The sequence below is a fragment of the Leopardus geoffroyi genome, chromosome D3, assembly GCF_018350155.1.
Source record: "Leopardus geoffroyi isolate Oge1 chromosome D3, O.geoffroyi_Oge1_pat1.0, whole genome shotgun sequence".
NCBI lineage: Eukaryota > Metazoa > Chordata > Mammalia > Carnivora > Felidae > Leopardus > Leopardus geoffroyi.
Genome location: NC_059339.1, coordinates 51,700,904 through 51,714,005, shown reverse-complemented (window position 1 = coordinate 51,714,005; position 13,102 = coordinate 51,700,904). Strand labels below are relative to the sequence as shown.

The window sequence follows — 13,102 nt, the reverse complement described above, 5'->3', positions numbered from 1 at the left end:
AAAAATCCTTCATGTGTATCCCCTTTATGTCCACTTTTAGCAATCTGATTACTCACCCAGTCATGGAGGCAGCTTAAAAAGAGCCTGTGCTGGTTTTGTATATCAAACACACGGTAAATGATCTGCAAGTATGCTGAAGTTCTGAACAAAAGACAGCTACTGAAGCACAGCATGCAACTCAAGAACACTGTGTTTCCTGTGTGTGTACATTTGCCTTAAAAAAAAAAAAAGTACCGTTATATACACAATTTCACAACATACATTTTGGGAAAGCTTTTCATATAGTAACGTTTCATATAGTAACATTTAAATGATTTGTTATAAGAACAACTTATTCTTAAGGGAAAAAGAAAACCATAATAAAATGGCTCTAGACACAGTAATTCAAAATTCATTGTATGCAGAAAAATTGAAAAGCCATAGATACATAAAATTTCTATCTTTTCGTTCCACATGATATTGATAAAAATTCATTAGCAATGATAATTTATAAGCCCTAAAACAAAGCAAACTCTTAAAGTTTAATTTTCTTTCTATTTTCTCTGTGTGGTAATGGGAATAAAATTCACACAGCAGAAGGATAATGCACCCCATAATGTGACATGATGTACTGAGAATGCGGTATTACATTTCCAATGATATGCTTTCCAAAACTGTCTTCATGATGCCATGGAGAATCCTGCCCTTAGAGAATGCATCTGTTGAAGTGGATAGGTCATTCAAATAGATTCAATTAGATTCTAGCGTTAACATATTTCCTCTATCAAGGTGTTCAAGCAAACAATGAAATAAAACTAACCAGCAAGAATAACAAAAAACAAAACATGAGAAAGAATTTAAAACGGAACGAGTCATTTCTCTCCCTTGTGTATATGTCTCTTTAATCTCTCAAGTATTCTTGCCATCAAAAAGGAGTCATAGGTTGCCTGGGTGGTTCGTCGGTTAAGCGTCCGACTTCAGCTCAGGTCATGATCTCATGGTTCGTGGGTTCAAACCCCATGTCAGGCTCTCTGCTGACATCTCAGAGCCTGGAGCCTGCTTTGGTTTCTGTGTCTCCCTCTCTCTGTCCCACCCCTGCTTGCTTTCTCTCTCTCTCAAAAATAAATAAAAAAATTTAAAAAATTTTTAAAAAGGTGTCATATAACAAGGTATAATATATTAATTCGTATATTTTATATGCATATAAAACATATAACCGTGTTTATTATATATATATATATATAGTATATATAATTTGGAATAGTATATATCTACTTTTGAAAGCAACAACATTAAGACATTTTTGTGCTGATTACTGAGCTATTTTCTTCATCTTTTAATACTCGTGGTGCTAGGGCTGGGATGATGCATTTATTTTACTTATGGCTGCTATACTGAACTAAAAGGAGGTGCTAGAGAGAAAGACTGAGAATCTGAGGAACTCTGAGTGGACATAATATACCTAATTTGCTCACTATTCTTGTCAGCATCACTCTAGCAACAGTCCTCACTCTCCATGGATAGGTAGTTAACATGGCAGCAGTTGTTTTCAATTTCCCGTTAGCACTAGACAGCTGAAGCCTCGGCCTGAAAGGTCTAAGTCCAAGCTCCACACAGGCACTGCTGAAAACTTCAGACAACAGCACTTTTGTGACAGTACCCTCTATGCATAGAGCTGAGCCCTATATCTGTGGGATCACTTTCCTAAGATTCTAGGTTCTAATCTCTTTCTTTCACTCCCCCAGCCCTAGATGTGGTAGTTACTTTCTGGAGTTACTACTTTTGTGTTTCCTCTTTTTAGTTCAGTTTTTAAAATCATAATGTTAGTTTCTACCTGTTAAAAAATTTCTAGGTTCTGAGAACTGGAAGGAGAGCTCCTTCCACCCTTATTATAAGACCATAGCTGAACAAGCTGAAGAATAATGACTACTTTGAACACATGAGAGAACTGAAGTTGTAAAGCAAACAAAGTTGAAATCTGGAGAGAGATAGGAATCTGAAAGGAGAAATAGGATTAGAGCACTGAATGACCTAGGACAGATGTCAATGAACACCAAATAAACTGATAAGAAGATTCAGGCAAAAATGATTAAAAATTGCTAAGTTGAGCAACTTGAGAGTGAGAAATCCCTAGAGGATGTATTCACACTCTCTTACAGGCCTTTCCTACAGGAACCTCTCAAGGTGCTCACAAGGATGGTCATGGAATCCTAGAAAAATTTTACCTAGGACACTTAGTGCTGGCTATAGGAAGAGTCCACCAAAGCCATGTCCCCTGTTGTCAAAGAAAAGTTTTAATGACACATTAGAAATCACAAGGAAGACTTTATTTAAAGTTATTGCAATAGGGCCAAGAATATTGCAACAGAGGAGATTGAATGCCACCCTACAGGAAAGGGGGGGGGGTGGCAAAAACTTGGAGGGATTTAAACACTGAGTGAGCTATTCGAAAAGTTCTGGAGGATTTTAGGGGAAAGGGTGATGAACAGTTACGTCATCTGTATTTGTTCATTAGTGTTTATCAAAGCTAGGCTCCCTTCCCACAGAAATGGAGAAAGAGGGGTTACTATCTTCCTTGATGATTGCTTTTCAAAGAGATGTTTCCAGGTTCTTGAAAAAGACATTCCTCGACTGTAAAACTGGCAAGAGGATGGGGAAGGATGTACATCTCAAAGGGACAGGGAGAAAATTTATAATTGCAGTTTTTCTAAAGTAAATGCTCAAAAAGGGAGGTCCAGGGTCTAACACCAGGAGGAAGCCTGTCTGAAGTATAATTGCTTTAACACTAAAACAAACTAAAGAAACAAACAAAAACAAAAGAAAACAAAACAAAAAAAACCCCTTTAATCTGCAGGGAAATAGTCAAGAAAATTATACTCATGAGTACTGTGAAGAGAAACAGGAAAAATAAAGACTGTCCCCATAGGGAAAGAGCATGAATACATGGCTATATCTGGTAGAGGACCAGAAGCAGCTTTGAAAGTCACATTTCCCAACACACAAGGTCAGAGAGCCTACCTAAAGGTTAATCAGTGCCTCAGAGAATGTTTCCTTTCCTATGCTCCCACCAGCATGCCAACACGCTTCTAGGAAAATCAATGGTTCGATACAGCTAGGATTGCTGGAAAAGTCAAATTATCTTTAGGGATCATCATCAAAAGAAAACAAACAAACAAAAACTGAAAACATATTAAAATGTGTGGTATAAAACCAGATTAGTGCTTAGACAGTGATTTACAAAATTAAGTGCTTATATTAGAAAATGAAAGATTTCCAATTACTAAGCAAACCTTCTCCCTTAAGAGACTAGAAAAAGGAGAACAAATTAAATGCAAAGGAAGCAGTGTAGAAATCAATAAAATTGACAACATTAGGAAATAGAAAATAATAATGAAACCAGAGCTGGTTCTTGGAAGAGATGAATAAAATTGGTACTCTAGCTAAGCTGATTAACCACACAAACACTACCACCATTACCATCAAGTATATATTTCACAGTATCAGATGTGAAAGAAAAGCCAGTTTGCTGCTAAGCCCATACACTCACAAACATGATAAGGAAATAATTTTATGATAAGGAAATAATTTTATGCTCATAAATTTGAGAACCTGGATGAAATATATCAACACTTGAAATACATATACTACTGAAAGCACATTCTAAAAATGATAATTTGAAAAGATCTGTATCAGTTAAATAAATGAACACAGATAAGCTTCAACAATAACAAATCTTTAACAAAGTATTAATGACTAACTACAGCATACTATAAACTGAATAATATATCACAGCCAAGTCAGTTTCATCCCTGGAATGCAAGACTGATTCAACATTTGAAAATCAATTAATATACTTCACCATTTGAATAGAATATAAATACAATCTTCTCAATTGATGTAGGAAAATTATTGTAAAACCCATTTTTGTTTAAAAAAAACTTTTAAATCTCAGAAAATTAAGAATGAAAGGCAACATCCTTTGCCTAACAAAGGGCAAGTATACAAAAATAAATAAATAGATATCAAAAAAACCCCACAAACACACACACACAAAATCCCCCCTACACAAAGACATCAACATGTATCACAGACACTACACAAAATTTAACTCAAAATATTTCATATACTTAAATTTAAACATAAATCTGTACAGTCTCTAGGGGAAAAGAAAACTTAGAAAAATGTTTTAATAACCATGGTTTCAAGGAGAAATTATTGAATCTAGAACTGAGGCAGGGAAAAAAAAAAGCTTGAAGCTTATCAATAAATAAGGACTAAATAAATAAAATAGACAAATAAGCAATACATGAATAATGGGGAATGCCAAAAGAGCAAAAGAGTCAACCTGAAAGAATTCCCCATGATCAAAACTGAAACTATTTGATCAAAAATAAATATTCATGAATTTGTATTCATATGAATTATTGAATAAATTAACAAACGGAGTGAAAGAATAAATTTATCCTATAGAAGGACTTTAAGCAATAAATGTATAAATAATGAAGGATATAGAAAGTGATCTTCAGAAAACCAGTATAATAATTATTGTATCCAAGAGCGCCTGGGAAGCTCAGTCGGTTAAGCATCCAAATCTTGGTTTCGGCTCAGAGTTTCGTGGGCTCATTTCCGCATCAGGCTCTGAGTTGACAGTGCAGAGCCTGCTTAAAATTCTCTCTTTTCCTCTCTCTGCCCCTCCCTACTCACACTGTCTCTGTCTCTCTCAAATAAAATAAAATAAAACTTAACAAAAATACTATATCTAAAATACACAGATGAATGCTAAATTAACAAAACTTTTAGGAGAGTCTGCATGCCTCAGTCAGTTAAGCCTCCAACTCTTGATTTTGGCTCACGTCATGATCATGAGTTTGAGCCCCTCCTCATGCTCTATGTGGACAGTGGAGCTTGCTTGGGATTCTCTGTCTTTCTGCCCTTCCCCTGCTCACATTCTCTCTCTCTTTACTTCTCTCTCTCTCTCTCCCTCAAACATAAATAAACATTAAAAAAAAAACAGACAAAACTTTAAAGAAGAGCTGGGGTTTTTCATAGCTTCAAAGTTATCTCTTCCCCAATATATTTATTAATTACTGTGCTTGTTTAAACATATATTTACAAGTTCTTTGATATTCATCCTGCAATAAGTGGAATTTAATTCCCCTCCCCAAGACTGATGGTTGAACTTAGTGACTCCCTTCATTATTTATTTAAATAGAGTATGGAAAGGGGGAAAAAAGTAATTCATAGTGGAGAAACCTAGGAGAAATCACCTTAACCAGCTGATCAAGGTTAACATAATCTGTGTTATAATATGTGTCTCTGATATGAAGGTACTTCACATCTGTGGTATTCAAAAATCATGCCCCTAATCATGTGAGAAATAAGGCAAACTCAAACTGAAGGACATTCTACCTAATAACTGACCAGTACTCTTCAAAAGTGTTAAGGTCATAAAAATAAGAAAAGGCTGAGAAAATGTTAAAAGCTTGTGGAGATTAAGGCTTATAAATGCAATGTGGTCTCTTGTATAGAAGATCATGGTGGGGGGGCGGATATTATTGGGGAAAATAAACAATAACAACAACAACAACAACTGATGGAATCCAAATATATCTATACTTCAGTTAACAGTATTGTGTACCAATATTAATTTCTTACTTTTTTACCAGGATTAAACCAATATTAATTTCTTAGTTTTGACTTCTGCACCAGGCTTAAACAGTGTAAGGGAGATGCTTATGCTAACATTACTATTTTTGTACAACTAAAATTATTTCAAAATGAAACAAAAGAAATGAAGCGATGCCTGTTTTCTTGTCAGTGCAATTCTATACTTGGTATTAGGAATGATCCCAAGAATCAGACTCCTATAGATAGGCTCCTGGGACTGCTTTTACTTATTTCTAGAGTTTTAATTCTTTGCTGATATCCACAAAGATAGAAAATAAAATGATTGCCTAAGTTGGTTTTGATCATCTTACCACCCAAACAAAATCAAAGTACCCTGTATGTTCTGTTTCCTACATACATTAGCCAACCTTTCTCACTCCCTTTGGTCTCTGACAGATTGTTGTTTCAGTGCCACACCTAGAGAATGTTCTATTGTGCAATAGATAATCTGCAAGCTGTACTTACCAATGTGATGTTTCACTATTCAGTAGAACCCAGAAAAACAGGACCTCAACAAGATAAAAGTTTTGCTGTTTCTCACATTATTACATAAAAGTAGTTAAAACCACAATGCTAAGCCAAAACTTTTAGCCTGTTTTCTGCAATACCTATGGAATTACTCAAATATGGATGGTACTAGAGAGGCCATTCTGCCATATTCTCGTATTCATCTGATGGATGAGAAAAAAGGAGAAATGAGAGCATGCCCTTTACTCCTAAGCTTATGACCGACTTTTTACATATCATTCCACTTGAACACGTATTATTTTTCTTTTGGCTATGTGTAACTGAAAAATATAGTTTTTAGTTGGTCATGGGGATCATTTTATTCAGTTCCCCCAAAATAAAGTCTCTGTTTACAATGTCTTATATAGATTATTTTATTAATAGCTGTCTTCTTACAAAACTTCAAAAATATGTGAGACAGAAGCATATATTTTTAAATAATTTTATTGTATTACTTTGCATTCTGTACCCCTACCACTGACAGTTTTGATACATGTCACATTCTCAATTAATATCCTTGATCTATATTTATATTGTAACTTTACTCTAAAATATATAGTTTTACTCTGAACCTTAGTTATGTAAAATATTTTATAATCTAACAGTATGTCTTATCATACTTCCTTTCTATAATATTACTTATAATGGTTTGGGAGAACTACATCCCATGTGTATTTAAACTTTTTTTTTCTAGTATTTATTTATTGTTGAGAGACAGAGAGAGACGGCATGAGCAGGGTAGGGGCAGAAAGGGAGGGAGACACAGAATCCAAAGCAGGCTCCAGGCTCTGAGCTGCCGGCACAGAGCCTGATGCGGGGCTCGAACTCACAAACCGCAAGATCCTGACCTGAGCTGAAGTCGGAAGCTTAACTGACTGAACCACCCAGGTGCCCCAAACCCATGTGTATTTTATAATTGACTGTTATCTTTTGCTTGGTTTCTAAATTAATACTAGTCCAAACAATGCTGTAATAAAAAAAAATCTTTATAGACAAATCTTCATATATATCTGTATTTATTTCTGCATGATTACATCTTGGAAGAAAGTTTTCTGCACCAAAAGATTTACACATTTCCACATATTTTGATGTAAATGGGCAAACTGCCCTTCAGAAATTCTATATATTCATTTATGATGAATTGCTCAGCAATGTTTCAGTATTCCAACACCTTTCACAACACTGAAACAACACAGCCTGATTGATTCAAACCATACCAAACAGGTTTAATTTTAATTGATTTCATCCTTATTGTTCATTTTATATATATATATATATATATACACATATATATGTATATTTGTTTCACCTGTGATAATGCACTACAAAATATGAATTCCTCTATCATTGATAGTATTGTCATATTGCCAAAAAGCAATTTAATATGGTGGTTCAAAGGGAGTAAAACTGAAAAACTTTACTTGAGGAAAATCAATATTTTAAGAAGTTTCAATGAGAGGCACAATTCTTAGGTAAGAGATAGTATTTTTTTTTATTTAATTAAAAAAATTTTTTTTTCAATATATGAAGTTTATTGTCAAATTGGTTTCCATACAACACCCAGTGCTCATCCAAAAGGTGACCTCCTCAATACCCATCACCCACCTTCCCTCCCTCCCACCTCCCATCAACCCTCAATTTGTTCTCAGTTTTTAAGAGTCTCTTATGCTTTGGCTCTCTTCCACTCTAACCTCTTTTTTTTTTCCTTCCGCTCCCCCATGGGTTTCTGTTAAGTTTCTCAGGATCCACATAAGAGTGAAACAACATGGTGTCTGTCGTTCTCTGTATGGCTTATTTCACTTAGCATCACACTCTCCAGTTCCATCCACGTTGCTACAAAGGGCCATATTTCATTCTTTCTCATTGCCACGTAGTACTCCATTGTGTATATAAACCACAATTTCTTTATCCATTCATCAGTTGATGGACATTTCGGCTCTTTCCATAATTTGGCTATTGTTGAGAGTGCTGCTATAAACATTGGGGTACAAGTGCCCCTATGCATCAGTACTCCTGTATCCCTTGGGTAAATTCCTAGCAGTGCTATTGCTGGGTCATAGGGTAGGTCTATTTTTAATTATCTGAGGAACCTCCACACTGTTTTCCAGAGTGGCTGCACCAATTTGCATTCCTACCAACAGTGCAAGAAGGCTCCCATTTCTCCACATCCTCTCCAGCATCTACAGTCTCCTGATTTGTTCACTTTGGCCACTCTGACTGGCGTGAGGTGATACCCGAGTGTGGTTTTGATTTGTATTTCCCTGATGAAGAGCGACATTGAGCATCTTTTCATATGCCTGTTGGCCATCCAGATGTCTTCTTTAGAGAAGTGTCTATTCATGTTTTCTGCTCATTTCTTCACTGGGTTATTTGTTTTTTGGGTGTGGAGTTTGATGAGCTCTTTATAGATTTTGGATACGAGCCCTTTGTCCAATATGTCATTTGCAAATATCTTTTCCCATCCTGTTGGTTGTCTTTTACTTTGGTTGGTTGTTTCCTTTGCTGTGCAGAAGTTTTTTATCTTCATAAGGTCCCAGTAATTCATTTTTGCTTTTAATTCCCTTGCCTTTGGGGATGTGTCAAGTAAGAAATTGCTACGGCTGAGGTCAGAGATGTCTTTTCCTGCTTTCTCCTCTAGGGTTTTGATGGTTTCCTGTCTCACATTCAGGTCCTTTATCCATTTTGAGTTTATTTTTGAGAATGGTGTGAGAAAGTGGTCTAGTTTCAACCTTCTGCATGTTGCTGTCCAGTTCTCCCAGCACCATTTGTTAAAGAGACTGTCTTTTTTCCATTGGATATTCTTTCCTGCTTTGTCAAAGAGGAGTTGGCCATACGTTTGTGGGTCTAGTTCTGGGGTTTCTATTCTATTCCACTGGTCTATGTGTCTGTTTTTGTGCCAATACCATGCTGTCTTGATGATGACAGCTTTGTAGTAGAGGCTAAAGACTGGGATTGTGATGCCTCCTGCTTTGGTCTTCTGCTTCAAAATTACTTTGGCTATTCGGTGCCTTTTGTGGTTCCATATGAATTTTAGGATTGCTTGTTCTAGTTTCGAAAAGAATGCTGGTGCAATTTTGATTGGGATTGCATTGAATGTGTAGATAGCTTTGGGTAGTATTGACATTTTGACAATATTTATTCTTCCAATCCATGAGCACGGAATGTCTTTCCATTTCTTTATATCTTCTTCAATTTCCTTCATAAGCTTTCTATAGTTTTCAGCATACAGATCCTTTACATCTTTGGTTAGATTTATTCCTAGGTATTTTATGCTTCTTGGTGCAATTGTGAATGGGATCAGTTTCTTTATTTGTCTTTCTGTTGCTTCATTACTAGTGTATAAGAATGCAACTGATTTCTGTACATTGATTTTGTATCCTGCAACTTTGCTGAATTTATGTACCAGTTCTAGCAGACTTTTGGTGGAGTCTATCGGATTTTCCATGTATATATCATGTCATCTGCAAAAAGTGAAAGCTTAACTTCATCTTTGCCAATTTTGATGCCTTTGATTTCGTTTTGTTGTCTGATTGCTGACGCTAGAACTTCCAACACTATGTTAAACAACAGCGGTGAGAGTGGGCATCCCTGTCATGTTCCTGATCTCAGGGAAAAAGCTCTCAGTTTTTCCCCATTGAGGATGATGTTAGCTGTGGGCTTTTCATAAATGGGTTTTATGATGTTTAAGTATGTTCCTTCTATCCCGACTTTCTTGAGGGTTTTTATTAAGAAAGGTTGCTGAATTTTGTCAAAGGCCTTTTCTGCATCGATCGACAGTATCATATGGTTCCTACCTTTTCTTTTATTAATGTGATGTATCACACTGATCGATTTGCGAATGTTGAACCAGCCCTGCATCCCAGGAATGAATCCCACTTGATCATGGTGAATAATTCTTTTTATATGCTGTTGAATTCGATTTGCTAGCATCTTATTGAGAATTGTTGCCTCCATATTCATCAGGGATACTGGCCTGTAGTTCTCTTTTTTTGCTGGGTCTCTGTCTGGTTTAGGAATCAAAGTAATACTGGCTTCATAAAATGAGTCTGGAAGTTTTCCTTCCCTTTCTATTTCTTGGAATAGCTTGAGAAGGATAGGTATTATCTCTGCTTTACATGTCTGGTAGAACTCCCCTGGGAAGCCATCTGGTCCTGGACTCTTATTTGTTGGGAGATTTTTGATAACCGATTCAATTTCTTTGCTGGTTATGGGTCTGTTCAAGCTTTCTATTTCCTCCTGATTGAGTTTTGGAAGAGTGTGGGTGTTTAGGAATTTGTCCATCTCTTCCAGGTTGTCCAGTTTGTTGGCATATAATTTTTCATAGTATTCCCTGATAATTGCTTGTATCTCTGAGGGATTGGTTGTAATAATTCCATTTTCATTCATGATTTTATCTATTTGGGTCATCTCCCTTTTCTTTTTGAGAAGCCTGAATAGAGGTTTATCAATTTTGTTTATTTTTTCAAAAAACCAACTCCTAGTTTCGTTGATCTGCTCTACAGTTTTTTTAGATTCTATATTGTTTATTTCTGCTCTGATCTTTATTATTTCTCTTCTTCTGCTGGATTTAGGCTGTCTTTGCTGTTCTGCTTCTATTTCCTTTTGGTGTGCTGTTAGATTTTGTATTTGGGATTTTTCTTGTTTCTTGAGATAGGCCTGGATTGCAATGTATTTTCCTCTCAGGACTGCCTTCGCTGCATCCCAAAGCGTTTGGATTGTTGTATTTTCATTTTCGTTTGTTTCCATATATTTTTTAATTTCTTCTCTAATTGCCTGGTTGACCCACTCATTCTTTGTAGGGTGTTCTTTAACCTCCATTCTTTTGGAGGTTTTCCAGACTTTTTCCTGTGGTTGATTTCAAGCTTCATAGCATTGTGGTCTGAAAGTATGCATGGTATGATTTCAATTCCTGTATACTTATGAAGGGCTGTTTTGTGACCCAGTATGTGGTCTATCTTGGAGAATGTTCATTGTGCACTCGAGAAGAAAGTATATTCTGTTGCTTTGGGATGCAGAGTTCTAAATATATCTGTCAAGTCCATCTGATCCAATGTCTCATTCAGGGCCCTTGTTTCTTTATTGACCGTGTGTCTAGATGATCTATCTATCTATCCGTGTGTCTGTAAGTGGAGTGTTAAAGTCCCCTGGAATTACCACATTCTTATCAATAAGGTTACTTATGTTTGTAATTGTTTTATATATTTGGGGGCTCTGGTATTCAGTGCATAGACATTTATAATTGTTAGCTCTTCCTGGTGGATAGACCCTGTAATTATTATATAATGCCCTTCTTCATCTCTTGTTACAGCCTTTAATTTAAAGTCTAGTTTGTCTGATATAAGTATGGCTACTCCAGCTTTCTTTTGGCTTCCAGTAGCATGATAAATAGTTCTCCATCCCCTCACTCTCAATCTGAAGGTGTCCTCAGGTCTAAAATGAGTCTCTTGTAGACAGCAAATAGATGGGTCTTGTTTTTTTATCCATTCCGATACCCTATGTCTTTTGGTTGGCGCATTTAGTCCATTTACATTCAGTGTTATTATAGAAAGATATGGGTTTAGAGTCATTGTGATGTCCGTAGGTTTCATGCTTGTAGCGATGTCTCTGGTACTTTGTCTCACAGGATCCCCCTTAGGATCTCTTGTAGGGCTGGTTTAGTGGTGACAAATTCCTTCAGTTTTTGTTTGTTTGGGAAGACTTTTATCTCTCCTTCTATTCTAAATGACAGACTTGCTGGATAAAGGATTCTCGGCTGCATATTTTTTCTGTTCATCACATTGAAGATCTCCTGCCATTCCTTTCTGGCCTGCCAAGTTTCAGTAGAGAGATCGGTCACGAGTCTTATAGGTCTCCCTTTATATGTTAGAGCATGTTTCTCCCTAGCTGCTTTCAGAATTTTCTCTTTATCCTTGTATTTTGCCAGTTTCACTATGATATGTCCTGCAGAAGATCGATTCAAGTTACGTCTGAAGGGAGTTCTCTGTGCCTCTTGGATTTCAATGCCTTTTTCCTTCCCCAGATCAGGGAAGTTCTCAGCTATGATTTCTTCAAGTACACCTTCAACACCTTTCCCTCTCTCTTCCTCCTCTGGAATACCAATTATGCGTACATTATTTCTCTTTAGTGCATCACTTAGTTCTTTAATTTTCCCCTCATACTCCTGGATGTTTTTCATCTCTCTTTTTCTCAGCTTCTTCTTTTTCCATAATTTTATCTTCTAGTTCACCTATTCTCTCCTCTACCTCTTTAATCCGAGCCGTAGTTGTCTCCATTTTATTTTGCTGCTCGTTGATAGCATTTTTTAGCTCCTCCTGACTGTTCCTTAGTCCCCTGATCTCTGTAGCAAGAGATTCTCTGCTGTCCTTTATACTCTTTTCAAGCCCAGCAATTAATTTTATGACTATTATTCTTAATTCATTTTCTGTTATATTGTTTAAATCATTTTTGATCAGTTCGTTAGCTGTTGTTATTTCCTGGATGTTTTTCTGAGGGGAATTCTTCCGTTTTTGGATAGTCCCTGGAGTGGTGCGGGACTGCAGGGCACTTTCCCTGTGCTGTCTTTTTTTTTTTTTTTTAATTTTTTTTTTTCAACGTTTATTTATTTTTTGGGACAGAGAGAGACAAAGCATGAACGGGGGAGGGGCAGAGAGAGAGGGAGACACAGAATCGGAAACAGGCTCCAGGCTCTGAGCCATCAGCCCATAGCCTGACGCGGGACTCGAACTCACGGACCGTGAGATCGTGACCTGGCTGAAGTTGGATGCTTAACCAACTGCGCCACCCAGGCGCCCCTCCCCTGTGCTGTCTTGAATAACTTGCGTTGGTGGGCGGGGCGCAGTCAGACCTGATGTCTGTCCCCAGCCCACCACTGGGGCCACAGTCAGACTGGTGTGTGCCTTCTCTTCCCCTCTCCTAGGGGAGGGATTCACTGTGGGGTGGCATGGCCCGT

General features: G+C 36.9%; 1 long non-coding RNA gene across 1 annotated transcript in view; it reads right to left on the bottom strand.

Annotated features, from left to right (window-relative positions):
• LOC123587965 overlaps nt 1–13,102 on the bottom strand; it is a 181,248-nt gene that overhangs the window by 99,400 nt on the left and 68,746 nt on the right. The window contains exon 2 of the long non-coding RNA XR_006707633.1: nt 57–214. This is a non-coding gene — a long non-coding RNA (uncharacterized LOC123587965). The remainder of the gene's footprint in view (nt 1–56; nt 215–13,102) is intronic.